Raw genomic sequence first — 14,300 nt, 5'->3', positions numbered from 1 at the left:
GACACTCACTAAAAGGTCAATAAACAATATTCTATAAGAGCGAGAATAATCATGGATTTATATAAAGGTTCTAATTAGTGAAAGCCAGGAAAAACAGGCAAGCACCTTCAACAAAATCAAGGGCTTCCAAAGTCTATTCTTTATTATTTTATCAATTTATATCAAGCCACGTAGGGCCAATTCCACATTTTGCAACTATTAAGTAACAGATAAACATGCGCAAATCACACCGAGGCGACGGCCCACTCCAACAAGAATGTAAACTGTGCACTGCCGAGGGTCGAGCGGCACGAACCATAGATGCATCTATTTTCACCGAGGCGTTCGGCCCGTTCCATAAATAAACACATATCCTGCTCGCGAATCATCCATGCGACGCAGGCACGCATAAAGTACATGCTCAAGTAGGAAATTAAGAGCTCATCGAGGATAATCCTCCAAATAAACAACTTTTCTCTTTTTAACATTTCAGGGAAAATTACTATTAAATCTCTTTTTAAATTCCTTTACCAATTCAAGGTGATCTAAACAATTCAAACTATCAATGAGTTCACAGTAATCCAAATATAACATGCTTTCGAGTCCTAGACTACCCGGACAATAGCATAATAGTAGCTACGCACGGACTCTCGTCACCTCGTGTGTGCGTAGCCCCCACAAATAGGAGCACATAACCATTTTACTCACCTATGGGGTAAATTCCCCCTCACAAGATTAGAAAGGAGACTCACCTCGCTCCGAAGACTCGCAACCGGCATCCTACATCCTTCCGAAGGCTTGAACCAACGCACAATGCACCAAAACTAGCCAATGACCATACAAATCCATTAATATATGCTCAACTATACTTTACAACCCAATTTATAACAATTCCTAACCCCGAACGAAAAGTTGACCAAAATGCCCTCGGGCCCACGTGCCCGGAATCCGAAATTTTTCGAAGATAAAGGTTACCCATGACCTTAAGAACTCAAATATATGATTTTCTCTTGATTCCATACTCAAAAATCGTAGCTAAATTCCAAGAATATGATTTTCTAGGTTTTCCACCAAAACCCCAATTTATATACTAATTTCCATGCCTAAATCCATGTATAAACCTTGTATTTAACTCAAAGCTAGTATAAATTACTTACCTCATGACAAGTGACAAAAATGGCGTCTCCAAGCTGCTCCCCATCGACTCCAATGGAAGAAAAATGGGGTTGAAATGAACTCAACCCCGAACTTAAAACATCCTCACTGCCCCAGTCATTTCCGCTTCTGCGAAATTATTGCCGCTTATGCGGTTCCGCTTTTGCGGACAATAGGCCGCTTCTGCGGCTTCCATGGCCTAGCCCCCCTTTCGCTTCAGCGATGCTACTTCCGCAGATGCGGTCCGCTTCTGCGGAACATTGACCGCATCTGCGGCCCACAACCCTTCGAACCATTACGCTTCTGCGGTGCCCTCTACCGCTTTTGCGACTCCGCTTTTGCGGATACCTGACCGCATAAGCGGTCCCTGCTCCCCTTCACTCCCAGCCGCTTCTGCGGTTACTTCCTCGCTTCTGCGGGGCCGCTTCTGCGGTCCCATTTCCGCAGAAGCGGAAATACCAGCAACCAGATCCCTTCAACTGTTCTTCAACATCCAAATTTGATCCGTTAACCACCCGGAATTCACCCGAGGCCCCCGGGACCCCAACCAATCATACCAACCAGTCCCAAAACACATTACGGACTTGCTCGAGGCCTCAAATCACATCAAACAACGTTAAAACCATGAATTACACCCCGATTCAAGCTTTATGAACTTTGAACTTTCCAACTTCTATTTCAGATGTTTAAACCTATTAAATCACGTCCGATTGGCCTCAAATTTTGCGCACAAGTCATCTTTGACGTTACGGACCTACTGCAACTTCCGGAATCAGATTCCGACCCCGATATCAAGAAGTCAACCTCCGGTCAAACTTCTCAAAAACCTTCGAATTTCTATCTTTAGCCAAATGGCTCCAAAATGACCTACGGACTTCCGAATTCACTTCCGATCGCGCTCCCAATTCCAGAATCACCATACGGAGCTATATGCAGTCTCAGAATACCAAACGGACATTGATAACATTAAAATGCGCTTCCAACCAACTCATGAAATTCCTTCTAAAATGTTAACTTCGACAATAGGCGCCAAAACACTCCCGGGTTATCCAAAACCCGAACCGGGCATACGCCCAAGTTCGAAATCATCATACGAACCTGCTGGAACCTTCAGATCCTGATTCCGATGTCGTTTACTCAAAATTCCAACCCTAGTTCATTCTCCCAGCTTTAAGCTTCCGAAATAAGAATTCTCTTCCCAAATCAACTCTGGACTTCCCGAAATTCAATTCCGACCACGCATACAAGTCATAATACCTGAAATGAAGCTGTTCATGGCCTCCGACTGCTGAACGGAGCGCTAGTACTCAAAATGACCGATCGGGTCGTTACACTTATATACCCATAAAAAACCTCTTCCTCTTCCAATATGGGACAATGCCCATTTGCCAAGAGGGGGAACTTAAAATTTCACTCAAAAATTTCATTTTCCTCCATTTCCCATTCACCCTCTTTTAAGTATTTAATATATTAATTAAATACATCCAAAACCCAACAATCCCCCACATGAATGAGGAATGGCTATATCACGGAAGTATGCATGAAAAACTGTGTGATTCGCAAGTAAGGATTAATTGCATCTGGATAAGTAGGTTTCCCTTTGAACTTTCCGTAGTGAACTTATGTCGGATATACTCGATCAATCGGTAGATTTGATATCTTTGAACCGTCGAACTTTAGTGTATACCTAGACAACCATAAGTCACACAACCAACCCTTAACCGTCTTTGGTTCTCATTGTTGTGTTCGTTTCAGCCATGAACACCACCTGGTTTCATAAGTGCGTAGAGAACTGGCCTTACAATGTTCTCCTTGAAGCGGCTAACACTTCACACTTACATAGGTGATTCCTAAACGTGTCATCCCGTAGATACACTATTTGATATACCCCGTATGAAATTTAGAAATCATTAAAATGCCTTAATGCTTTATCCTTGGTATTGAACATTGTCTCATCACGAGAATGGACCGAAAGTTTAGTTGACAATGTTGAACCGTCATAAATGACTTTGTTTGATCTCCTTGAACCTAGATCTTGGGATCTCCAGTCTTCTAGGTAGAGTTACCGCCACTATGACTTGTTCTCGGCCACAGTCCCATTCCCCTTGATGACTTCTCAACTACCTCTCTAGTTAGGCCTTTTGTAAGTGGATCCGACACATTATCACTTGACTTTACATAGTCAATCGTGATAATTCCTCTAGAGAGTAATTGTCTAACGGTTTTATGTCTTCGTCGTATATGGCGAGACTTACCGTTATACATAACGCTCCCAGCCCTTCCAATTGCCGCTTGACTATCACAATGTATGCATATTGGTGCCAACGGTTTGGGCCAAAATGGAATATCTTCCAAGAAATTCCGGAGCCATTCAGCTTCTTCACCGGCTTTATCCAAGGCTATGAACTCAGCCTCCATTGTAGAGCGGGCAATACAAGTTTGTTTGGATGACTTCCAAGATACCGCTCCTCCACCAATAGTGAATACATATCCACTTGTGGACTTGGAATCAGTTGATCCGGTGATCCAATTTGCATCACAGTATCCCTCAATGACCGCAGGATATTTATTGTAGTGCAAAGCAAAGTCCTGGGTATGTACTAAATACCCCAAAACTCGTTTCATGGCCATCCAATGAGATTGGCCTGGATTGCTCGTATATCGACTCAATTTACTTATAGCACAAGCTATATCTGGTCGTGTACAATTCATGATGTACATTAAGCAACCCAACACACGAGCATAATCCAATTGTGATATGCTCTGGCCTTTGTTCTTTGCTAATGCAAGATTCACATCAATTGGAGTCTTTGCAACTTTAAAGCCCAAGTGCTTGAATTTTTCAAGTACTGTCTTAATATAATGAGATTGTGACAATGCTAGACCTTGAGAAGTCTTATGGATCTTAATTCCCAGAATTAAATCAGCAACTCCCAAGTCTTTCATATCAAACTTGCTAGTTAGCATACGCTTAGTAGCATTTATGTTGGCAATGTCATTACTCATTATGAGCATATCATCCACATATAAGCAAACAATGACTATGTGATTTGGAACATTTTTAATGTACACACATTTATCACATTCATTTATCTTAAATCCATTTGACAACATTGTTTGGTCAAATTTAGCATGCCATTGTTTGGGTGCTTGTTTTAATCCGTAAAGGGACTTAACAAGTCTACAGACCTTCTTTTCTTTACCTGGAACCACAAACCCTTCAGGTTGTTCCATGTAAATTTCTTCCTCCAACTCTCCATTTAAGAAGGCCGTCTTAACATCCATTTGATGAATTTCAAGACCATAAACTGCAGCTAACGCTACTAACGTTCGTATGGATGTAATTCTTGTAACTGGAGAGTATGTATCAAAATAGTCAAGACCTTCTCGTTGTCTATACCCTTTGACCACAAGTCTTGCCTTATACTTGTCAATAGTGCCATCATCTTTCATTTTCCTCTTAAAGATCCATTTAGAACCCAACGGTTTATTTCCAGGAGGAAGATCAACCAATTCCCATGTATGGTTGTTCAGTATGGATTCTATTTCACTATTGACCGCCTCTTTCCATAACAATGATTCCGAAGAAGACATAGCTTCTTTAAATGTTTGAGGCTCATTTTCCAATAAGAAAGTCACAAAATCTGGTCCAAATGAAGTAGACGTTCTTTGACGTTTACTACGTCTTGGATCCTCTTGGTTAAGTGTACTTTCTTTTGTTTCTTCCCGGGGTCGTTTAGATCCTTCACCAATCGACTCACATTCCTTTTTATACGGATATATATTTTCAAAGAACTCAGCATTATCTGATTCTATAACCGTATTATTATGAATGTCGGGATTTTCTGATTTATGAACCAGAAATCGATATGCTTTACTATTAGTCGCATATCCTATGAAAACACAATCAACGGTTTTCGGTCCTATTTTTACCCTTTTGGGTTTAGGAACTTGCACTTTTGCCAAACACCCCCACACTTTAAAATAATTCAAGTTGGGCTTCCTTCCTTTCCATTTTTCATATGGAATGGATTGTGTTTTGCTATGGGGTACTCGATTTAGTATTCGGCTAGCCGTAAGAATGGCTTCCCCCCACAAGTTCTGTGGCAAACCAGAACTTATCAATAATGCGTTCATCATCTCCTTTAATGAACGATTCTTTCTTTCTGCAATCCCATTGGATTGGGGCGTGTAAGGGGCCGTTGTTTGATGAATAATTCCATATTCTAAACATATTTGTTCAAAAGGAGATTCATATTCACCACCCCTATCACTTCTTATCATTTTGATTTTCTTATTAAGTTGCGTTTCAACTTCATTTTTGTATTGCTTGAATGCGTCTATTGCTTCATCTTTACTATTAAGTAAGTAAACATAGCAATATCGAGTACTATCGTCAATAAAAGTTATGAAATACTTTTTTCCACCGCGAGATGGTATTGACTTCATGTCACAAATATCTGTGTGAATTAAGTCTAAAGGATTTGAATTCCTTTCAACCGACTTATAAGGATGTTTAACATACTTAGATTCCACACATACTTGACATTTTGATTTGTCACATTCAAACTTGGGCAATACTTCCAAATTAATCATTTTCCGTAAGGTTTTATAATTGACATGACCCAAACGTATATGCCATAATTCATTTGACTCAAGTAAGTAAGACGAAGCTGAAATTTTATTATTATTTTCAACAACCATTACATTCAGCTTGAAAAGGCCCTCAGTGAGGTAACCTTTTCCTACAAACATTTCATTCTTACTTATTACAACCTTATCGGAAACAAAAACACATTTAAAACCATTCTTAACAAGAAGTCCAGTAGAGACTAAATTCTTCCTAATCTCGGGAACATGAAGGACGTTGTTCAAAGTCACCACTTTGCCGGAAGTCATTTTGAGAAATATCTTCCCACATCCTTCAATCTTCGCCTTTGAAGCATTTCCCATAGAAATCGTCTCATCGGGTCCAACAGGAGCATAAGAAGCAAAAGCTTCTCTAACAGCACAAACATGGCGAGTGGCTCCAGAATCAATCCACCACTCTTTAGGATTGCCCACCAAGTTGCATTCGGAAAGCATGGCACATAAATCATCAACATCATCACGCTTTTCAACCATGTTTGCTTGACCCTTCTTCTTGTCTTTCTTCGGAGCACGACACTCCGTAGATTTGTGTCCAGTTTTTCCACAGTTGTAGCAGTTTCCACTGAACCGCTTCTTGCTTGGGTTGTATTTCGGTCCAGAAGCCTTCTTCCTCTTTTTATTCTCTTCAACAATATTTGCTCCCATTATTGTTGAGTTTCCACGGCCTCTCTTTTCAGCAGCTTTGTTGTCCTCTTCGATTCTCAACCGAACAATGAGATCTTCAAGGGACATCTCCTTGCGTTTGTGTTTCAAGTAGTTTTTGAAGTCCTTCCACAAAGGAGGCAACTTCTCAATCATCGCTGCTACTTGAAATGCTTCATTGATAACAAGACCTTCAATGAAATTTCTATTAGTAAAAATACTAAGATTACTACTTTCAACATCAATATTAATTTGAGTTATACCTTCAGCAAGGAGATCGTGAATAATCACTTGCAATTCCTGGACTTGGGTAATAACAGACTTGCTATCTACCATTTTGTAGTCCAAAAACTTTGCAGCAACAAACTTTTTCAACCCGGCATCTTCGGTTTTGTATTTCTTTTCAAGCGCAGTCCACAGTTCCTTTGACATTTCCACGCCACTGTAGACGTTATACAAAGCATCCTCCAGCCCGCTTAGAATATAATTCTTGCACAAAAAATCTGAATGCTTCCACGCCTCAATCACGAGAAAGCGTTCAGTTTCTGGAGTTTCATCGGACAGTACAGGAACATCTTCCTTGATGAACTTCTGGAGACTTAGAGTAGTCAAATAGAAGAACATCTTTTGCTGCCAGCACTTGAAATCAATCCCGAAAAATTTTTCGGGTTTCTCCACCGGTGCCAATGCTGCCGGTGTCGTTCGGCTTGTTGAGGCATTGGCAGTCACCATTGGAACAACTTGGTTCTCATTCTCATTAGTCATTTCTGTAAAAGAATGACACAAATGTTAAAATCACGTAGATTTTAATAGAGTACAAAACCACAAAGGTTTTACTCTTCCAGAAGCAGTAAGTACAAATACAGAAAATATATTAAATTCCTTAAGCTTGTTAGTAAACTGTATTTGTAAAATAACTCTGGAAATATAAATGAATATAAACAGAAATGAACATAAACAGAAATGACATAAAACCAATTCGAGCCCACTGAATTCACAGTGTTTCCTTAAGGAATTTAATCCCCTCCTAGTACCCAAGGTTATGGATTATTTCCTCCCAGGATAGAACGAATTACACACTGGTGTAGTGGTACTTCAAACTCCAGTGTTTTAGCGCACAAAGTTCGGTAGCAAATCACACTTACTTTTTACTTTGTTTGATGCTAAAAGTATGCAAAAGAAGGAGAGAAAACTCAGAAAATCGTAGTAAAATTCTGAGCAGAATAGTGTTGTATTTATAGCCAAAGTTGGGCTGAAATCTGAAGAGGTGCAACTCTTGAGAATGGCTATTTATGCAAAATGCCCATAGCATAAATACCATTACATAAATGGCCATTTACTCAACAATAAAGAGGGAAAATAAAGAGGAAAAATTGAAGAGGGTAGTTACTTTTCTGTTACCAAAACAGAAAAACGGATAGGATTTAATATTAATATTAATATTAATATTCTGTTATTAAAACAAATATTTAATAACATTTCTCTTAATATTTTACTTTTAACAAATAAATTTGGTCCAAAAAGTTAATCAATCAATCGATCATTTGACCAAATCCGAATCCGAATCCGAATTCGAAGCCGAAGCCGAAGCCGAAGCCGTAGCCGTAGCCGAAGCCGAGCCGAGCGAGCGACGATGACGACGGCGTGAGGCTTTCCTTCTTCTCAACTCTTTAAGAGCTAGAAGAAGAGCAATTGCTTATATACCCATAAAAAACCTCTTCCTCTTCCAATATGGGACAATGCCCATTTGCCTCTGGGGGGGGGGGGGAACTTAAAATTTCACTCAAAAATTTTATTTTTCTCCATTTCCCATTCACCCTCTTTTAAGTATTTAATATATTAATTAAATACATCCAAAACCCAACAGCTCTTATCTCAATGTGGAGGGTTCCGGCAATGCCAGTCGGGGCTCATACTTTACTCAGTTTACTGGCCGAGCCATTGAAACAACTCTCAGATGATCTTGTTTCTGTTGAGATCCACTACTAGAAATCCGGTAAAAAGTGACCACAAAAAGCGACCAAAGTTGGTCGCTTATAGGCCAAAAAGAGACCAAACATGCCTGGTCGCTATATTGCTGGTCCCTTTATTTTAGGGACCAAAGCTGGTCGCTAATTAGCGACCAACTTTGGTCTCTAAGGTAAAAGGACCAAATATTCCGGGTATTGACTATTGCGATCAACTTTGGTCGCTTTATTATTTTAATAATATAATTTTGGCGACCAAAGTTGGTCTCTAAATGTAAAATACGTTTTCTTTATTTATTATTAATCATAAAAAAGCGACCAACTTTGGTCTCTAATCCAAATATATATTTTAAAATCTGGAAAATAGAGACCAAGGTTGGTCGCTATTTTTTTTTTTTTAAAAATAAGTGACCAAAGTTGGTCGCTAATTTCAAGAATTTAATTTTTTTTAAAAATATAAGCGACCAAAGTTGGTCGCTATAGTTCCAGAAATTGTTTTTTTTAATAGAATAGCGACCAAGGTTGGTTGCTTTTTTAGAAATCTGGGTAAAAGGCGACCAACTTTGGTCGCTATTGCCCAGAAAATTAATTTTTAAAGCGACTAAAAAGAGACCAAAGTTGGTCGCTTTTCTGGGTATAATTTTGGGAGAAACTGCATGTTTTGGCAGCTACACCACCTGCCAGCATACCAAATCCCTATTACAAGTAACAACAACAACAATACCAACAACATGTCATGACCCGGATTTTTCACCCTCGGGAGTCGTGATGGCGCCTACTAATCAGAGCTAGGCAAGCCAAGTATTAAAACATGTCCGATAACATCTCAACAATATAAATAAAACGAGTCATTTAAATTAAAGCGGAAGTCTTAAGTATAAATAAACTAAAAAGAAATGCGAAAATTCAATTTCAACCTCTACCCAAGACTGGAGTCACTAACTCACGAACGTCTATCGAATACTACATACAAAGTCTGAACAAGGTACAATACTGTTTGCTTTGGTACAAGTGATAACAAACTAAATAAGATAGGAAGGGACTCCGGCCTGCGGACGCCAGCAAGGCTACCTCGAATGTCCCTGGACTGAAATCAACTCCCAGTCAAATACTGCTGTGGTCCAAAAGCTACTCCGGTACCGTGCTGTGCAAAAGAGCACAGAAGTGTAGCATCAGCACAACCGACCCCATGTGCTGGTAAGTGCCTGGCCTAACCCCGGCGAAGTAGTGACGAGGCTAGACAGGACTACCAAACCAACCTGTGCAGTTCAATACATATATATGCAATAAAAGGAAAGAATGCAGAAATTAAACAGTTAGGAGGGAGGGAGCATACTATGGGGGAAGTACAGTCCGTATATAAACTCAGCAATTTATGCAAGAAACCGTACAATAACAATAATTAATGAGAGTAGGAAAATTAACAGTTGCACGACATCAACCTTCATGCTTTTACTCTCATTCTCATCAAAAGCAATCAAATAAAGTGCACGGCATCAACCTTCGTGCTTTTCCTCACATAACTCTCATATCATGGCATGGAATAATCCTTCGTGCAATTGTAATCAAATCAAGGCACAGAATGTTCCTTCGTGCTTAAATAATCAAAACATGGCACGGAATGACCCTTCGTGCAGATATAATCAAAACATGGCACGGAATGACCCTTCGTGCAAATATAATCAAAACATGGACACGGAATGACCCTTCGTGCAAATATAATCAAGACATGGCACGGAATGACCCTTCGTGCAAATATAATCAAAACATGGCATGGAATGACCCTTCGTGCAAATATTATCAAAACATGGCACGGAATGACCCTTCGTGCAAATATAATCAAGACATGGCACGGAATGACCCTTCGTGCAAATATAATCAAAACATGGCACCGAATGACCCTTCGTGCAAATATAATCAAAACATGGCACGGAATGACCCTTCGTGCAAATATAATCAAGACATTGCACGGAATGTTCCTTCGTGCAAAAATAATCAAAACATGGCACGGAATGTTCCTTCGTGCAAGTATAGTCAAAATATGGCACGGAATGTTCCTTCGTGCAAGTATAGTCAAAATATGGCGCGGAATGTTCCTTCGTGCATTAATAATAAAAACATGGCACGGAATGTNATAATCAATATACTCAAACATCCCGGCAAGTGAATAATCACATCTCTTTCTATTACGTTCATTTCTTACTTTATAATTAAGTCAAAAATCGAGCCAACGCTCCAAGAAGTTGACAAATCATATTTCCTTCTCATTCTCTTCATATCATATAGAAACCATCAATTAACAAGGAAGAGTCACTACCGAATTCCAAATAAGGACAAATAAGGACTCACGGTCATGCTAGACACCGGTGTATAGATACTCGTCACCATGCCTATACACCGTACTCAACATTTAGCAATTAGCAAATAATACTCTAATCCTATTCCCTCAAGCCAAAGTTAGATCAAACACTTACCTCAAATGCTCCAAAATCAACTCAAGCCTCTAGTATAGCTTTATCCCTCGAATTCGGCTCCAACTCAGTCAAATCTTTGAAATAATGACTTTACAATATTAATAATAGCTAAACAAACTAAACCCAATGCCTAAATATGAATTTCTAAGCTTTCTACCCAAAATTCCAAAATTCGACACCGGGCCCACATGGTCCAAACACGAGGCTCGGACCATAACCCAATCACCCATAACCCCACGAGTTCAAATAGGCAATTTGTTTTAAGATTCGACCCCAAATTGAGGTTGAATCACCCAAAATTCTCAAGACCCTAGCTCTACCCAAAACCCTTAATTTTTACTTTGATTTCATGATTTAGGTCTAGGAATTCAGTAATTAATGAAGAAAAGTGAAGGAATTATGTGGAAAATTACCTACCCAAAGACTTTGGTGAAGAAGAGCTTCAAAAATCGCCCCTAGAGCTTGGAGAAGACAAGTTTTATGAAGAAATGGGAATAATCCCGTAATGGGTCTGTTTTGAGCTTTTAAAATTAACTGGGCAAAAATGCCCTTCGCGTTCACGGGAAAGGGGCCGCGTTCGCGAAGAATTAATTCAACAGACCATCGCTTTCGCGATGAGGAGGCTGCGAACGCAAAGAGAAAGACTGGGGGGTCCAGGGAAATGCTCTACGCGAATGCGTGGAGAGACTCGCGAACGTGGTGAGGGAGGAACTGTAACTACGCGAACGCGTGAATTAGTTCGCGAACGCGAAGAAGGTGGAACTAAAGCTACGCGAACGCGGGAATAGGTTCGCGAACGCGAAGAAGGGGACCCGGCCAGCATCGCGATCGCGTAAGGGCGACCGCGAACGCGAAGAACAAACCTGGCCTGCAACAGCTGAAGGAAAACCTGCTATATTTCTAAGTTTAAAAACACCCCGAACACCTCCGAAAACACTCTTGAGCCCTCGGGGCTCCTAACCAATCACACACACTAACTCAACAACATCCTACGAACTTAACCGTGCGATCAAATCGCCAAAATAATATCATAAACGAGGAATCGAACCTCAAAATCATCACTTTTTCATCAAACTTTATAAACTTCAAATTTTAGATATTTAGGTCCGAAACACGTCAAATGACGTCCGATTTCGACCAAATTCCACAGAAAGCGCTTAAACCATATATAAGACTTGTACCAGGCGTCGGAACCAAAATACGAGCCCGATACCACAGTCTTTTAATCAATTTTCATTTCCATTTTCCTTAATAATTTCAGAAAAACAATTTCACAGAAAAATTCTTTTCTCGGGCTCTAGACCTCGGAATTCGACTCCGGGCATATGTCCGAGTCCCATATTTTTCTACGGACCCTCCGGGACCGTCAAATCACGGGTCCGGGTCCGTTTACAAAAAATGTTGACCGAAGTCAACTTTAATCATTTTAAAACTACATTTTTAAATTTTTCACAGAATTTAACATATAATCTTTCCGGCTACGCGCCCGGACTGCGCACGCAAATCGAGGCAAGTAAAAATAAGGTTTTCAAGGCCTCGAAAGGGCGGAAAGAAGAGGAAACAGGTGATGACCCTTTGGGTCGTCACATCCTCCACCTCGAAAACAACCGTTCGTCCTCGAACGGACAAAAGAAAGAAGTACCTGAGTCGGGAAATAGATGAGGATAACGGCTCCGCATATCAGACTCGGACTCCCAGGTCGATGCCTCAGGAGGCTGACCTCTCCACTGGACACGCACTGAAGGAAAACTCTTCGACCTCAACTGTCGAACCTGCCGGTCTAGAATAGCTACCGGCTCCTCCTCATAAGATAGGTCCTTGTCCAACTGGACAGTGCTGAAATCTAACACGTGAGCTGGATCGCCGTGATACCTCCGAAGTATGGACACATGAAACACTGGATGCACGGCTGACAAGCTAGGCGGCAAGGCAAGTCTATAAGCCACCTCTCCCATACGATCGAGAATCTCAAATGGCCCAATGAACCTAGGGCTAAGCTTGCCCTTCTTCCCAAATCTCATCACGCCCTTCATAGGCGACACTCGGAGCAAGACCCGCTCACCAACAATAAAAGCTACATCCCGAACCTTACGATCTGCATAACTCTTTTGCCGTGACTAAACCGAACGAAGCCCGTCCTGAATGATCTTGACCTTATCCAAGGACTCCTGAACTAAATCTGTACCCAATAACCGAGCCTCTCCGGGCTCAAACCATCCGACTGGAGACCGACATCGCCTACCATACAACGCCTCATATGGAGCCATCTGAATGCTGGACTGGTAGCGGTTGTTGTAGGCGAACTCTGCTAAAGGCAAAAACTGGTCCCACGAGCCTCCAAAATCGATGACACAGGCTCGGAGCATATCCTCCAATATCTTAATAGTCCTCTCGGACTGGCCGTCCGTCTGAGGGTGGAACGCTGTGCTCAACTGAACCTGGGTGCCCAACTCCTGCTGAACTGCTCTCCAAAAACGCGAGGTAACTGCGTACCCCGGTCCGAAATGATAGATGCCGGCACCCCATGAAGGCGAACAATCTCTCGGACGTAGATCTCAGCTAACCTCTCCGATGAATAGGTGGCTGCAACAGGAATAAAATGCGCTGACTTGGTCAGCCTATCAACAATGACCCAAATAGCATCAAACTTCTTCCGAGTCATCGGAAGTCCAGTAACGAAATCCATGGTAATCCTCTCCCACTTCCACTCGGGAGCTCAATCCTCTGAAACAAACCACTAGGCCTCTGATGCTCATACTTAACCTGCTGACAGTTCAAACATCGAGCCACATATGCAACTATATCTTTCTTCATTCTACGCCACCAATAATGCTGCCGCAAGTCCTGATACAATCTTCGCGGCGCCCGGGTGAATAGAATACCGAGAACTATGGGCCTCCGCTAAGATCAACTCTCGAATCCCATCGACATTGGGCACACAAACTCGCCCCTGAAACCTCAAAACACCATCATCATCTAAGGTCACCTTCGTGGCACCTCCACACTGCACCGTGTCTCTCAGGACACACAAATGGGGATCATAAAACTGCCGATCACGGATACGCTCCAACAACGACGAACGAGCGACCGTGCAAGCTAACACCCTGCTAGGCTTAGAAATATCCAACCTCACAAATCAATTGGCCAAGGCCTGAACATCTAAAGCAAGCGGCCTCTGGCTGACCGGAATATAAGCAAGACTACCCATGCTGGCGGACTTCCTACTCAATGCATCGGCAACCACATTGGCTCTCCCCGGGTGGTACAAAATGGTAACATCATAATACTTCAATAGCTCCAACCACCTCCTCTGCCTCAAGTTCAACTCCTTCTGCTTGAACAAGTACTGCAGACTCTTGTGATCAGTGTACACCTCACACGTCACACCATATAGGTAACTGCCTCCAAATCTTCAAAGCATGACATGGCTGCC

At 41.4% G+C, this 14,300-nt stretch overlaps 1 long non-coding RNA gene across 1 annotated transcript in view; it reads left to right on the top strand.

Moving 5' to 3' along the window:
* The first annotated feature begins 8,368 nt into the window (after nt 1–8,368).
* Nucleotides 8,369–14,300, top strand: part of LOC109219333 — a 71,037-nt gene continuing 65,105 nt past the window's right edge. Inside the window, exon 1 of the long non-coding RNA XR_002066921.1 lies at nt 8,369–8,397. This is a non-coding gene — a long non-coding RNA (uncharacterized LOC109219333). The remainder of the gene's footprint in view (nt 8,398–14,300) is intronic.

Source organism: Nicotiana attenuata, unplaced genomic scaffold, assembly GCF_001879085.1.
Source record: "Nicotiana attenuata strain UT unplaced genomic scaffold, NIATTr2, whole genome shotgun sequence".
Lineage (NCBI taxonomy): Eukaryota > Viridiplantae > Streptophyta > Magnoliopsida > Solanales > Solanaceae > Nicotiana > Nicotiana attenuata.
The sequence above is the reverse complement of the archived record's forward strand: the minus strand, read 5'-3'. Positions and strand labels throughout refer to the sequence as shown.